This window comes from Cervus canadensis, chromosome 7, assembly GCF_019320065.1.
Source record: "Cervus canadensis isolate Bull #8, Minnesota chromosome 7, ASM1932006v1, whole genome shotgun sequence".
NCBI classification, from domain to species: Eukaryota; Metazoa; Chordata; class Mammalia; order Artiodactyla; family Cervidae; genus Cervus; species Cervus canadensis.
This window is the reverse complement of record NC_057392.1, coordinates 5,435,816-5,451,450: the sequence shown is the minus strand read 5'-3', so window position 1 is coordinate 5,451,450 and position 15,635 is coordinate 5,435,816. Positions and strand designations below refer to the sequence as shown.

The 15,635-nt window shown below is 48.4% G+C and overlaps 1 protein-coding gene across 3 annotated transcripts in view; it reads left to right on the top strand.

Moving 5' to 3' along the window:
• The window catches only part of PXYLP1 (2-phosphoxylose phosphatase 1), a 77,962-nt gene that overhangs the window by 40,022 nt on the left and 22,305 nt on the right, over positions 1 to 15,635 (top strand). The gene's annotated exons all lie outside the window — the stretch shown is intronic.

The following is a 15,635-nucleotide window of genomic DNA, read 5'->3' as shown; positions in this document are numbered from 1 at the left end:
CCTGATGCTTGAAGAAGGAAACAAGTCAGGCATAAATATCCTCAGTTATTCTAGTTAAAATAAGTACAAGTGGGAAAATAACTTCTCAGATTGCGGCACTCCTTCAGTGTGACGGGAAAAGATGCTGGGTTATGAAGACTTGTGGATGGTCCTTATTTTGCTGCTCTTCCTGCTCGTTTGTAATCGTCCATTTTCCTGCTTCAGCCCTTCCCTTCATGCTCGTTTTGTCCTCATTTTACCATCTTCCAAGCAGTCCCAAAATGGCAGCATGGCGGGAGCCCAGCTCCCAGACCCTGAAACCACAGCCTTGGGTTTGAATGCTGCTCAGCCACTTAGCTGTGGTGTGCCTTCGGCAGGCGTGGCCTCCTGGAGCCTCTGTTTCTTATTTCATAAAATGAAGTTCATTGTTGCTGCTTTGAAACATTGGTGTGAGAAGGGAGATTTTGTGGGAAAACCTTTGGCTCGGGAAGCTCAGTCAGTGTAAACAGTACAGAGTCCTGTCACGATGCATCCTCAGAAGCCAGGGCTCTTGGTATCGCAAAGGCTGCTTCAGCCATTTGTGGAGAGAGCTTTTGAAACTGTGTATGTGTGTGTGTGTGTATGTGTTAGTCACTCAATTGTGTCCAACTCTTTGTGACCCCATGAACTATAGCCCACCAGGCTTCTGTCTCCATGGAATTCTCCAGGCAGGAATACTGGAGTGGGTAGCCATTCCCTTCTCCAGGGGATCTTCCCAACTCAGGGATCAAACTGGGGTCTCCTGCATTGCAGCAGATTCTTTACCATCTGAGCCGCCAAGGAAGCCCCTTTGAAATAGTATATCGTGCATTTCTTTCTTTTAAATCAGAGTTCATCAGCCATGATGGGGGGTCAGTCTACACTGGGCATTGGTATCTTGGGCAGGGCCCTGGTGGACGAGAGCAGGTTTCTAAGGGAAATGTCCACGGTGGACTGGAAACTCAACTTCCCAGGTAGAAGAGGGCGCTTAACCTACCAAAGTAAAGTTGTCTTCAGTATCTGAAGAGCTCTTGTCTCTATCCAGTATCTGTGAGAGGAGTCAGAGCAGCTCTGTGTGGCCTGGTGAGCATGGAGACATATTTCAGTTCAGCGGCAGGCGAAGCTTCCTGACTGTCACGTCATGTGGAGGTGGACTAGCAGAATGCACACCCTGGAGCATCGCTCTGTGAAGAATAGAATAGTAGGCAGGTCACTGGACCTGATCCCATTTAAAGCCTTCTCAGACTCTGAGGTTTGGGGAATTTTATCATTCCTTGTTGACCCAGTACTTCGAGTTGGCATAGCGCTGTCCTTCAGCAAACATTCCACTGTGTGCTGGGCCCTGGGGGTTTCATCTCTCCAGGGCCAAAGGAGCTATCTGTCTAGGGAAGGAGAATCCTGAGCAGATGCTTGGCACAAGGTACAGCGTGCTCAGACAGGAAAGAGGCGGCCCCCCAGGGAGCTGGGAAAGAACGTGGACTGCGGGGCCAGACTGCCTGGATCGAGTCCCTGCCCCGCCACTTAGCAGCTGTGTGAGCCCAGGCACGTTTGCTACCGTCCCCATGCCTCAGGTTCCGCATCTGTAAAATGGGGAGGGGGACAACGAGAGTTTGTTTCATCGGGTTGGTGAAGGATATTTTGTAATACACCTAGAACAGTTCCTGGCACATAGTGATCACTATATGCATGCTTGTTAAATAAAATGATTGAGATGAATTTTGGCAGGGTGACATGGGAGGATGGAGGACAAGAAGCCAGCCCACGTAGGAGGTCAGGGAAGACTCCCTCCCAGGGGAGGTGACATCCGAGCTCCAGCCTTGAGGGGTGAGTTAGAGTTGTCCGTGAGGAAGCTGGGAAGGGCGTTCCTGGCAGATGGAGGCAGGTGTGCCAAGGCAGAGCAAAAGACAGCAGGGCCAGGCTGGTTACCTGTGTGTAGCTGTGAAGGTGGACTGTGCCGGGGCCACCTACATCACCATGTTATACCTTGAAGATACTAGAGCCCTTGAAGCAGGAGGATAGCATGTCGTCAGATTCGTGTCTGGGAAAGGCTGCAGTCTGGTACAACGTTTGCCAAAGAGTGGTCTCCTGAGTCCCTTGATTAGAGTAGCCCTGGGAGTTTGTTAAAGTGCATGTTCCAAAAACAAAGAAGAGCAGATCTCTGCCTCTCCGCAGAGAGTCAGAACTGTGGTTTTCCCGGGGGGTTCTGAGATACACAGAAGTTGGGTGCTGCCCATTCAGAGGCTGGCAGGAAGGTAATGCTCAGAGACAACTCCGGGGCTACTTGCCCCCTCCAGTTGAAGGCTGAGGATGGCTCTGATGAAGGTGTCGGGCCCAAAAGGAAGGAACAGAGCTGAGAGCATCAGATGATGCTGCGGACTTGGAGCTGATCTGGCGGTGCAGTGCAACCAGGGTGGAGAGAGAGGGGAGTGTGACTCGGGGGTCTCGTAGGCTGCCCCCATTCATGTGTCCACGCTGTTACTCACACAGTCCCCTCTCCACCTGGGGTGAGCGTGCCAAAGGCTGAAGGAAGTACCCAGAACACAGTCTGGGAGGTCAGTCGTGTGGGGCCAATGGCCCCTGAGTCTGGGGCCTGAGTCTGAGACTGGGGGAGAGTGCTCTGAGCAAGGAGAAGCAGGCAGCTGGATGGGCTGGTGGGGAACAGGGGAAGAGCTGGGGAGTTGGTGAGGTGCGTCGGGGCCATTGGGGGTACCAACCGGCACAGTGGGTGCAGGTCCTGCCGGAGGTGATTCCAGGGCCTGAGACCAAGAGGAAGCCTGTCGGAGCCCCTGTTTGCAGACCTTGTGTCCAGCATTCCCTGATCTCCTTGGAGCCCATGGAGGCTACTCCAGTCCCACAGCCTGTGGGCTTGTATTTTTTGGCCCAAGCAATGTTTTCACTTCGGAAAATTTATTTACCAGTGTTTTTAAACTAGGCAATTTCACATAAACTTCTAGCCCCTCTTTTAAGAACCAGACTGTCCACAAGCCACGGCCCACAGTCCTTTGCAGGGACCTCGGTTGCAACTAGCTGCAATCTGAGTTGGGTGGGGGGGCAAGAGCTCAGTGCTGAGCCCTGTCAGCTCCAGAGTTTGTACTCCATGTGCCTGCAGAGGGGAAGGACAGGGTGAAGGTAAAATGTGGGCAGACAGAGGAGGAGAGGCCATGAAGGAGACAGGGCAGCAGCAGGGAGGTGGGGCCCCGAAGCCAAGGGGGCAGGTGACCTGCCTCCGGTTCTCAGGTGGGCAGCTGAGGAACCCCAGCCTAGCCAGCTTTTCTGCATGTATGATGTGTGTGCAAGTGGTGTGTGTGTGTCAGTGGTGTGTTTATATGATGTGTGTAAGAAGTATGTGTGTCAGTGGTATGTATATGTGATGTGTATGGTGTTTGTGAATGTGTAAGTGATGTGTGTTTGATATGCATGCAAGTGGTGCGTGTATGTGATGTGTGTGGTATGTTTAGGTGGTGTGTGTATGTATAAGTAGGCTTCCAAGGTGGCTCAATGGGTAAAGAATCCACCTGCAATGCAGAAGATGCAGGAGATGCAGGTTCAATTCCTGGGTCAAGAAGATCCTCTGGAGAAGGAAAATAGCAACCCATTTCAGTATTATTGCCTGGAGAATCCCATGGACAGAGGAGCCTGGTGGGCTACAGTCCACGGTGTCAGAAAGAGTCGGCCACGACTGAAGCAAATGAACACAAGTATGTATAAGTGGTGTGGGGTGTGTATGTGTGGGGTGTGTGTATGTGTGGGGTGTGTATGTGTGGGGTGTGTGTATGTGTGGGGTGTGTGTATGTGGGTGTGTGTATGTGGGGGTGTGTGTATGTGTGGGTGTGTGTATGTGGGGGGTGTGTATGTATGGTGTGTGGTATGTGTGGGGTGTGTGTATGTGTGGGGTTGTGTATGTGGGGGTGTGTTATGTGTGGGGTGTGTGTATGTGTGGGGTGTGTGTATGTGTGGGTATGTGTGTGTGTGTATGTGTGGGGTGTGTATAAGTGGTGTGTGTGTGTGGGATGTGTATAAGTGGTGTGTGTATGTTTGGAGTGTGTATAAATGGTGTGTGTATGTTTGAAGTGTGTATAAGTGGGGTGTGTGTGGGGGGGTGTGTATAAGTGGTGTGTGTATGTTTGAAGTGTGTATAAGTGGGGTGTGTGTGGGGGGGTGTGTATAAGTGGTGTGTGTGTGTGGGGTGTGTATAAGTGGTGTGTGTGTGTGGGGTGTGTATAAGTGGTGTGTGTATGTTTGGAGTGTGTATTAGTGGGGTGTGTATGTGTGCAGTGTGTATAAGTGGTGTGTGGGGGGGGGGTGTGTATAAGTGGTGTGTGTATGTTTGGAGTGTGTGTAAGTGGTGTGTGTGTGTTTGAAGTGTGTATTAGTGGGGTGTGTATGTGTGCAGTGTGTATAAGTGGTGTGTGTGTGTGGAGTGTGTATAAGTGGTGTGTGTGTGTTTGGAGTGTGTGTAAGTGGTGTGTGTGTGTTTGAAGTGTGTATTAGTGGGGTGTGTATGTGTGGGGTGTGTATAAGTGGTGTGTGTGTGTGGAGTGTGTATAAGTGGTGTGTGTGTGTGGGGTGTGTATAAGTGGTGTGTGTGTGTTTGGAGTGTGTGTAAGTGGTGTGTGTGTGTTTGAAGTGTGTATTAGTGGGGTGTGTATGTGTGCAGTGTGTATAAGTGGTGTGTGTGTGTGGGGTGTTGTAAAGTGTGTGGTGTGGTGGTAAAGTGGGTGTGTGTGTGGGGTGTGTAATAAGTGGGGTGTTGGTTTGACGTGTGTAGTAGTGGGAGTGTGTATGTGTGAGTGTGTATAAGTGGTGTGTGGGGGGTGTGTATAAGTGTGTGTGTGGTGTGGGTGTGTATAAGTGGTGTGTGTATGTTTGGAGTGTGTAAGTGGTGTGGTGTGTTTGAAAAGTGTTATTAGTGGGGGTGTATGTGTGCAGTGTGTTAAGTGGCTGTGTGCTGTGGGGTGTGTTATAAGTGGTGTGTATGTGTGCATGGGATAATGGTGTGTGGTGTGGGGTGTGTATAAGTGGGTGTGTGTTGGGGTTGTGTAGTAAGTGGTGTGTGTATGTTGGAGCTGTGTGAATGGTGTGTGTGTGTTGAAGAGTGTGTATTCAGTGGGGGTGTAATGTGTGCAGTGTGTAATAATGGTGTGTGTGTGGGGCGTGGTAAAGTGGTGTGGGTTGGGGGGGGTGGTATTAAAGTGGTGTGTGTATGTTTGGAGTGTGTGTAAGTGTGTGTGTGTGTTTGAAGTGTATAGTGGGGTTGATTGTGCAGTGGTGTAAATATGGTTGTGGTTTGGGGTGTGAATTAATGGTGTGTGTATTCAAGTGGTGTGTGTGTGTTTGAAGTGTGTATTAGTGGGGTGTGTATGTGTGCAGTGTGTATAAGTGGTGTGTATGTGTGGGGTGTGTATAAGTGGTGTGTATGTGTGCAGTGTGTATAAGTGGTGTGTGTGTGTGGGGTGTGTATGAGTGGTGTGTGTATGTTTGGAGTGTGTGTAAGTGGTGTGTGTGTGTTTGAAGTGTGTATTAGTGGGGTGTGTATGTGTGGGGTGTGTATAAGTGGTGTGTGTGTGTGGGGTGTGTATGAGTGGTGTGTGTATGTTTGGAGTGTGTGTAAGTGGTGTGTGTGTGTTTGAAGTGTGTATTAGTGGGGTGTGTATGTGTGGGGTGTGTATAAGTGGTGTGTGTGTGTGGGGTGTGTATTAAGTGGTGTGTGTGGGGGGTGTGTATAAGTGGTGTGTGTGTGTGGGGTGTGTATTAAGTGGTGTGTGTATGTTTGGAGTGTGTGTAAGTGGTGTGTGTGTGTTTGAAGTGTGTATTAGTGGGGTGTGTATGTGTGCAGTGTGTATAAGTGGTGTGTGTGTGTGGTGTGTATAAGTGGTGTGTATGTGTGCAGTGTGTATAAGTGGTGTGTGTGTGTGGGGTGTGTATGAGTGGTGTGTGTATGTTTGGAGTGTGTGTAAGTGGTGTGTGTGTGTTTGAAGTGTGTATTAGTGGGGTGTGTATGTGTGGGGTGTGTATAAGTGGTGTGTGTGTGTGGGGTGTGTATAAGTGGTGTGTATGTGTGCAGTGTGTATAAGTGGTGTGTGTGTGTGGGGTGTGTATGAGTGGTGTGTGTATGTTTGGAGTGTGTATAAGTGGTGTGTGTGTGTGGGGTGTGTATTAAGTGGTGTGTGTATGTTTGGAGTGTGTGTAAGTGGTGTGTGTGTGTTTGAAGTGTGTATTAGTGGGGTGTGTATGTGTGCAGTGTGTATAAGTGGTGTGTGTGTGGGGGGTGTGTATAAGTGGTGTGTGTGTGTGGGGTGTGTATGTGTGGCATGTTTATGTGGGTGTGTGTATAAGTGGGATGTGCGCACATGTGTGTATGGTGCTGTGTGTGTGCGTGCACATGTCCGGTAGCTTCCCTGGCACCTTCCTTCCCTGCATAGCCATCATTTTCCTGTGTCTTCCAGCCCCCATGTCCCCTCCCTCATGCTGCTTTGGGTCTGTTGTCTTCTAGCAAAGGGCAGAGCCAGGCTTGGTAGAACAGTGTGTAAATTAAAAGAAAATTGCCTCTTGAGCAGGAGGCGAGGAACCCCTGCAAGGTGCCAGGTGTTGTGACACTCACCTTGGTCCACCCACCCGGTTTTCGCCTCAGCCCACTCTTCGAGGGTGGCACTTGGCATTTGCAGCTCCTGCTCTTCATGGGCCCTTCTGCAGGGCCTTGGCATGTGGTGGCGGGATTTTGCTGAGGCCCAAATACACATAATCATAACTGCAAGCAGGCTCCTGGTCCTAGTCCTATGTCCTGCCCTCAAGTTGGGGGGCTTTGTCACTCTCTTTTCTCTGTCTGGTATGCATTTTATGGAGAAAAGCAAATGTCTGAGTGATGTGCATCGATTTGGGGATTCATGAGGTCTTAATGTGTTTTAGTGGCAAAAGTTTAGGGGAGGCAACCCTTAGAATGCTATGGCTCTAATGTACTGTATAGTTTAAAATCACAATAAGTTTCCTCCAGGGTTTTTATTTTGGTGAGTTGAAGTCAAAAAGAATGAGAAATTTAAAATGAGGGCTTGCATTTTTAACCTATGGGTTCTTGTTTCTAAGTACAACTTTTATTTAATATTTCTTAAATTAATCATGATCCTTTTCTTGGAGATTTATATTGTTTGACTTTTAAATTTTTATTTATTTATTTTTGGCTGTGTTGTGTCTTTGTTGTTGTGCCGACTTTTCTCTGGTTGCAGCGAGTAGGAGCTATTCCTTGATGCAGCATGCGGGCTTCTCATTGCGGTGGCTTCCCTTGTTGCGGAGCACAGGCTCTAGGGTGTGTGGGCTCTAGTTGTACTTCATGGGCTCTAGGGCACAGGCTCAGTAGTTGTGCATGGGCTTAGTTGCTCCGGGGCATGTGGGATCTTCCAGGATCAGGGGTCAAGCCCGTGTCTCCTATATTGCCAGGCAGATTCTTTACCACTGAGCCACCAGGAAAACTGCTTGTTTGATTTCTGAGAATTTTCAACTTAGTTTTTCTTTGAATGTTTTGTGTGTAGCTACCACATAGAGTTCAATATCTTTGGGTAGAAAAAAAGTTCTGTAGATAAGTGACACAGTTAAGCTAGACAAATCAGTGACTTAAGTTCATGTCATACTTATCTTGGAGGAGGTAGGTACCAGGTGGGCCCTTCCATGAACTAAAAATGGGACACATTTATGTCTGTGGATCATTTCTGGTTTTCTCCCAGGGTGGAGACCTTGTTTCTCTCTCTCTCTCCCTCTTTCTTCCTTATTTCTTTCCCTCTTTCCTTGTTTCTGATCGTAGAGAGGTTCTCTTAAGAGTAAACTGAAGGATAGAGATGTATGCTCAAAGATGTTAATTGCAGCCCTGCTTGTAGTAGGAAAAGGGGGTCAAGAACCAAAATGTCCAATAGGAAAAACTCCTACATCCGTTACACCATATTTACATAGACATCTCAGTATTACTTAATACTAAGTAATATTGACTCCGTAATATGTTTGCTAAAAAGACATGTGGTACCTTTATGTGGGAGAGTGTGTGTGTGTAGTCAGCAGTATTGATTAAGAAGGTGAATCTCCTATTTTAGAAGAGAGCAAGTTATCAGGACTCGTTAGTGCAACTAGAAAGTGTTAGTTAAATGAGTCTGTGAATTCAGGAGAGCATGTGGGGATTGCCAGGATTGTACGAAGAGAGACAAACAGGAGAGGAAGCTGCAGGACGTTGACACGGGAGGAACAACTGAACAGAGGTGAGCCAGGGACCCGGTGGGAGCCTGCCTGGGCGGAGTTTGCACTGATCAGCTTGGGCCTCATTTCTCGTTGTCTTGGCAACAGGGCTCCAAGCTGACGACATTAAAAAAAAAAAAAAAAAACTTGAAGTGAGATAAGTGGTAATCAGATGCACAGCCCTGTGATATTGGTAGCACCCTGCCTTGGGGGAAGGGGTTGGAGGGGGAGGTTTTTGAGACTGATCAGAAATGAGGTCTTGAGGGGACAGAATCTGAATCCTGAATAAAAAGGTACAGTCAGGAATGCCCACAGAGACATTGGAACCATCTCACTGTGCTTCCTGCCAGTGTGGCCCCAGCACTGGATGCCTCACTGGGGCTCAGCAGAGCTGGCCGCCCAGGGTGAGAGAAGCAGGGACTCAGCCACAATGCAGGGCCCTCTCTGATTTATCTGGTTCTGGCTCCAGCATCGTCTGTTGCCCTCCCTGCCTCCTTCCTTCTTTTTCCTGTGTTGTCTGAGGGGCTGGACCACACTGCCCTGGGGTCTGCTTTATGGGAAACTCAGAACCTAGCTCTGCCTCGCCCCAGCCCCAGGTATCTACCAGAGGGTGAGACGACCAGTCTTCACAGTATCCAAATACCTGCAGGCACGTCCCCACCCCTGCAGCACATGGTCTCTCACTCAGGTCGCCTCCCCATGACTCACCCATCCACCTGACCGCTCTTCTTTTTTGACTGTTTTTGTAGAAGCAAATGACCTACCTTGACCCACTTTCCTGGGCTGTTGGTTTGCTGGCCTCAGTGGGATACAGACCTTTGAGCAAAAAACTTTTTGCTCCTGGGGAAGGGGCAACAATGTTCTTGAGCCATAGTGACCCTGTCACCATTGGCACCGGAGCAGGGACTGGAGCACCGTTCATCTCTGGCAGGACTTCGAGCCACACACACTGCAGCATTCATTCACTGTGGGTTCTCTGGGTGGTGGGACTATGCATGACTCACTTCTTTTTATACCTTAGTATTGGTGCCTATTTTAGGATGAACACATGTTTATATGAATTGTAACAACCCTTTTTCATTTTGTAAAATGAAAAAATCTCTACTCGAGGGTGTTGAAATTGGAAACCTGTTTCCAGATGCATTGCATTCCTAACCTGAGTCCATGGACATCTGCATTGTCTCACATGGTTTCAGAGGCGTTATGAACCCCCAGAAACCAAATGTAAAAGAGTGTACACAGGCCTTTTTCAGGGCTGAGGATCAATAGCTCTTTCCAGATTCTCAAAGGTAAGGTAGAGAGGCTCCAGGCCCTGAGGTGGTTGAGGATGGCTGGGGCTCTTTTCATAGTTCTATTGGGGGATCTGTCTTGGATGTCTGACTGATTTCTAGTTTCTGTCATGATTCAGAGTCTTTGGCACTTGCAGCATCTAACCTGAGGGACCCTGTTTGGTCAAGGCCAGTTTGCAGTGGCCCCAGAGGAAGGTGAGGTTTCCTGGCCCCTCCAGGAGGCTGCAGCTGGGCTTGGGTTCAGGTCACAGTGGGACCCCTGCCCCTTGCACTCTGGCCACCCTGTGGGGTTAGGTGTCAGATGTCAGAAGAGTGTCAGGCAGGGAGGAGATAAGAACTTGGAACAGCCTAGGGCAGCAGCTGAGTCCTCAACCCTGTGAGTACCTCCACTCCCACTGTGGGGCTCTGGTGGTCTGGCTCTGGTTTTTATTTGAGAATCACACACATTTTTATATTCAGTGCAGGCTAGAGAAAGAAAGAACATTAAAGACACTTTAGTGGATTGAGGAAGTCTAAGGGAATTATGGGAGTTGTCTGTCAGAGCAACTCAATAAAGAGAATTCAGGGCAACTAGTTGTTGAATAACCTACAACAGGAGGATGCTGAATCCACCAAAAGAAGATACCCCACATCCAAAGAAAAAGGAGAAGCCTCAACAAGACAGTTGGAGGGGTGCAATCATGATAAAATCAAATCCCACACCCACTGGGTCGGCAGCTCACAGACTGGAGAATGATAATACCAAAGAAGTTCTCCCACTGCTGTGAAAGCTCTGAGCCCCCACATCAGGCTTCCCAGCCTGCGGATCTGGCAAAGGGACTGGGAATCCTCAGGGAATCAGACTTTGAAGGCCAGTGGGATTTGACTGCAGGACTCCCACAGGACTGGGGGAAACAGATTCCACTCTGGGTGGGATAGGAGCAGTGACCCCACAGGAGACTGAACCAGACCTACCCGCTAGTGTTGGAGGGTCTCCTGGGGGGGCGTGGGCTGGCAGTGGCTTGCTGTGGGGACAGGGACACTGGCAACAGCAGTCCTGGAGGGTGGCCCTTGGTGTGAGCCCTCTTGGAGTTCACCATTAGCCCTACCGTAGAGCCCGTAGACTCCACAGCTGGGTCGCCTCAGGCCAAACAACTAACAGGGAGAATGCCGCCCCACCCATGAGCAGACAACTGGATTAAAGTTTTACTGAGCATGGTCCTGCCCACCAGAGCAAGACCCAGTTTGTTTCACCGCCAGTCTTTCTCATCAGGAAGCTTGCACAAGCCTCTTATAGCCTCATTCACCAGAGGGAAGACAGAATAAGCAAGAAGAACTTCAGTCCCACAGCCTGCAGAACAGAAACCACACAATCCAGGAAGTTAATCAAAATGAAAAGGCACAGGGTTATCTCCCAGATGAAGGAACAGGGTAAACCCCAGAAGAACAACTAAGTGAAGTGGAGATAGGCAGTCTTCCAGAAAAAGAATTCAGAATAATGATGGTGAAGTTAATCCAGAATCTCAGAAAAAGAATGGAGAAGATGCAAGAAATGTTTACCAATGACCTAGAACTAAAGATCAAACAGAGATGAATACTACACTAGAAGGAATCAATAGCAAAGGAGCTGAGACAGAATTTCCAGAATTTCTGGAAGACAGAATGGTGGAAATCAGTGCCACAAAATAGAATATAGAAAAAATAATGAAAAGAAACAAAGACAGCCTCTGGGACAACGTAAAAACACCACCAACATTTGTATTATAGGGGTCCCAGAAGGAGAAGAGAGAAAGGACCCGAGAAAATATTTAAAGAGTCAATAGCTGAAAACTTAACTAAGATGTGAAAAGAAATAGTCCAGGAAGCACACAGTGTCCCAGCCATGATAAACCCAAGGAGGAACACACCTAGACACATAGTAATCAAATCGACACAAATGAAATCAAAGATAAAGAGAATTCAAGAACCTTTTGATCTTTTGGGAGGAAGAAATCACAGAAATCAGGTGACAGGACTAGGGGTGTTTGACTTATAAGAAGGTGCCTTGAATAGTTGGGTGAGCTGAACTATTTAAGGGAATTATGGCTGCAGGGCTGACTCAGGACAGACCTGAGTGATGCAAGGGGGAAGTGACTACAGTCCCTTAGGAAGGTGACCAGCCCAGGGCTGAGGTCCCAACAAGGGTGAAGCAGACTCTGGAGCTAGGAGGGTGAAAAGCAGGTGGTGGGGCCACACCTTGGTCGCACCAGGTTCTTTGCTGGTCCAGTCAGTGGTGAGGCCTGTGGGGCAGCTGAACCCAGAGTGTCAGAACCTAGAGGCCAGCCAACACTTGCCCACCTGCCCTGGGACACCTGTGGATCCTAGATGCCTGACTTAAACCTGCCAGGGTGTCTGTATAATCAGAGGAAGAGTTGATAACTAAACAACAGCAGGATAACTAAATGACTAGGGCAGGGTTGGCAGGAGGCAGGGGTTCTGAGGTCACCTGATTCTTCCATGTGGGAAAGCTGTCTTTCCTGGAAAAGGCCTTTATTGACCCAGTTGGCTAGTGCCAGGTCGCATCCCTGGGGACCATCAGCATGGCAAGGACAGGGTCATGACCACCCCCACCACAGCATGGGGTTGACCTGGGAGAGGAGCCATCTGCAGAAGGGAAGGGAGAGGTGGTGCTCTGACCCAGGGATGAGCCCACAGTGTTCCATCAGAATCTCCTGATTCATACAGTGGGTTCTGAATGCTAGAGCAGGTGGGAAGAGGCCTGGAAGCAGGTAAATTCTTGTCCCCTGCCCTGGGCCAGAGCCCCCATATGGAGTGAGGAGCTGGAGGTGGTGGGCGTGGGCCTGGTGTCCTGGAAGAGAGGCACTGACCTGTCTTCGTGAAGTCACAGTGATTCCCAGGTGATGAGCTGGCTGTATACACATGACCTGCTGAGCATGTGGACTAACTAAGGGGCCTGAAACCAAGGCCAGATAAGAAGGCGCTTGCAGCCTAGGGGCTAGGGTCATGATCTGACCCTGACTCTGGACTCGCTTTCTCTCCTTTCCTCTCTCCCATGGGAGTCGTCAATAGAATAAATAAAAGAAGCAGTTCATTGTTGGATGAGACATCTTTCTTCAGACATGTTCATCAAGTTGGCTGCTGAGCTGAGACTTGTTGATAGATGGTATTTCTTCCGAGCCTCTTCTTGATCATTCTTGTGGTGACTTCCCAGTATCTCCTCTATATCCGGTTTGTTTCTGCATTATTCCTACCCCCATACCCCCAAACCAACCACCAGGGTGTGCAGAGGCACTGTGACTGAGAAGGGCATTTCCCCATATGCTTTCTGCTTGCTTTTTCTTATTTAATGTCTTACCACCCTCCTCAGCTGGATTGTAAGCTCTGGCAAAAGGGCAGCAACTGTAATCTTTTATTCTCTGAAGAATTCCCAGTAGATGCTCAATAAATGTTGGATAGCTGGATGGGAGATGCCTAAATACCAGGTCTGGCAGGTCAGCAGGGCTGGGCTTACAGGGCAAGTGACCCCAGACAAGTCCCTTGACCTGCTCCTGCCTGAGGTTCACGCCTGACTGATGGTTGCTCTTCCTAGGATGAGGTGAGGTGTAAGGCTGGAAAAAGCAGCACCAGCCAGTTTGGCTTGAATTTTAGTCACAGCTACAGGGATGTTTGGTAATGAGGCACATGGATCCTTCTGTGCATTGAGGGATGGGGGGTGAGACAGGGGAGGGACCTACATGAAACAGCATCTGATTGTCTTACTCTGGTTCTAAGAAGTTTGCTAGTTGCTTTTGCGTGTGAGGGGGCCCAAGGGGCTGCTTTAGAGGTCATGTTCTCTGCCATTCTTTGACCTTGAGATGTCACTGGCATCTTTTTATACAAGAAGGTTTATGGATGTGATGACGGGATGAAAGTGATTATAGATGCGATGGGCAGGTACAACAGGCATAAATGGGAGAGACTCGTATCCCCAGGTGGCGTGTGAAGTCTTCTATTGGGAAATCACACCACAAAGAAAACGTGCCCATTGATACCGAGTTAATTATTAATAAAAGGTGTCTCCTATTGGGTTATTTGTGTTGGCCACAGTGATACAGTGGCCCCAGGGCACTCATGTCTGTTCGTGGAGCTTTTTACCCCTGCATGACACCTCGTTACACCTCATTATTCTTCCATCTGTGTGACTGCCCACTGTTCCTTCTGATGCGCCTACAGTTCCTTTTTCTTGCCCAGTGACATATGAGCTGCATGGGATCAGCAGAGCTCCTATGTGTCCTCAGGGCTGGGGAGGTCTGCCAGAAGAAGCAGCATTCTTCAGCCCCAGGATGCTCCCTTACACCTGAGTCTGCCCGTAGCCCCCTTTTTGCTGTAACCTCACATCACAGAAATGGGGGTGGCACCTCTCTGGGATCTCTCTTATAATGGCACTAATCCCATTCATGAGGACTCCACCCTCTTGACTGAATTACTCCCCAAGGCCTCACCTCCAAATACCATCACATTGGCAGTTAGGATTTTAACGTGAATTTGGGGGAGCATGAACACTCAGCTTGGGCTTCCCAAATGGTGCAATGGTAAAGAATCTGCCTGCCAGCACAGGAGACCCAGGAGATGCAGGTCGATCCCTGGGCCCAGAAGATCCGTGCAGTAGGTAATGGCAACCTGCTCCAGTATTCTTACCAGGAACATGCCATGGACAGAGAAGCCTGGCAGGCTACAGTCCATAGGGTTGCAAAGAGTTGGACATGACTGGGCACGTCTGAGCACAGCACAGCAAACACTCAGCTTATAGCAGTTCCAACAGGCCTCACCACATGTGCCCTCAAATAAACCAGCAAACTGTGAGGACTCTGGGATGCTCAGGGACCCATGCCCCTCCGTCCCAGGGTCACTTGTATTATTATGTCTCCTCAGCTTCAGCTAAGTGGCCCAGATTCAAAGGGAGTGTGCCCACAGGCATGGCCAAGGGGCCGGCACCTGGTACCGCTTAATAAAAGAGCAGAGTCAAGGACTGAGGGGTGCCACGTGGCTGGAGGGGCTGGGTCATTAACATGCTGCCTTAGGACATGTACTTGTTTTTTTCGCCTTCTTTATTTTGCTTTTAAATTAATTTATTTATTTTAATTGGAGGCTAATTATGACATGTACTTTAATTATTACATGTCCGACTCTTTGTGACTGCATGGCCTGTAACCTGTACCAGGCTCCTCCGTCCACAGGATTCTCCAGGCAAGAATACTGGAGTGGGTTGCTATTTCCTTCTCCAGGGGATCTTCCCGACCCAGGGATTGAACCCAGGTCTCTCTGAGCCACCACGGAAGCCCCTTTCTTTATTTTTAAATTAACTTACTTATTTTAATTGGAGGCTAATTATGACATATACTTTTTATTGTCCTCTTGCTCTGGCACAAATCCTCCCCACCATGGTAAATGACCTTCGGACACTTGAGCTATGTGTTAGCAGTTCCAGACCTTCCTAACTGTTAGGAAGGACGTGGGTTTAGGACAAACTGAAGGGCTCCTTTAGTTGGTGAAGGGCCAACTCTAGCTCTGTGATTGTTGTTTCATCATAAGTAATGGATGAAAATATGCTTATTGGAAAAAAAGTATCAGTATACCTGGACATGCTAGAATATGCATGTATTTGTATACATATAGAATGTAGGTAATATATAACATGTGCTTATTGTGAATACATATCAGTATCTACATATGTATGTGTGTGGATTTATAAAACAATGTAGACAGTCACAGAAAAACAAGTGAAAATACTTCTTTACACCCCATTCTACCCATTCCCCAAAGGCACTTTTGGGGAATGTCCTTGTAGACATTTTTCTGTTCATTTGCATAATAAAAATGCCTATATATTCATAAACTTATGGTTAATTTTTTCTTTCCATAAAAAGGATTATGTAAATATCCAGTGACTTGGTTTATTCACAAAAATCAAAGAATCTTTTATTCTTTTTCATTCTTTTTAACCTTGGCAGAATATTCCACTGTGGGTGTTACATTCCGTTCTGCTGATAAAAGATATTTAGGTCATTTCCCTTTTTTGTGTTATTATATTATATACAGTGCTGCACCTACTCCAGCGCTCTTGCCTGGAAAATCCCATGGACGGAGGAGCCTGGTGAGCTGCAGTCCATGGGGTCG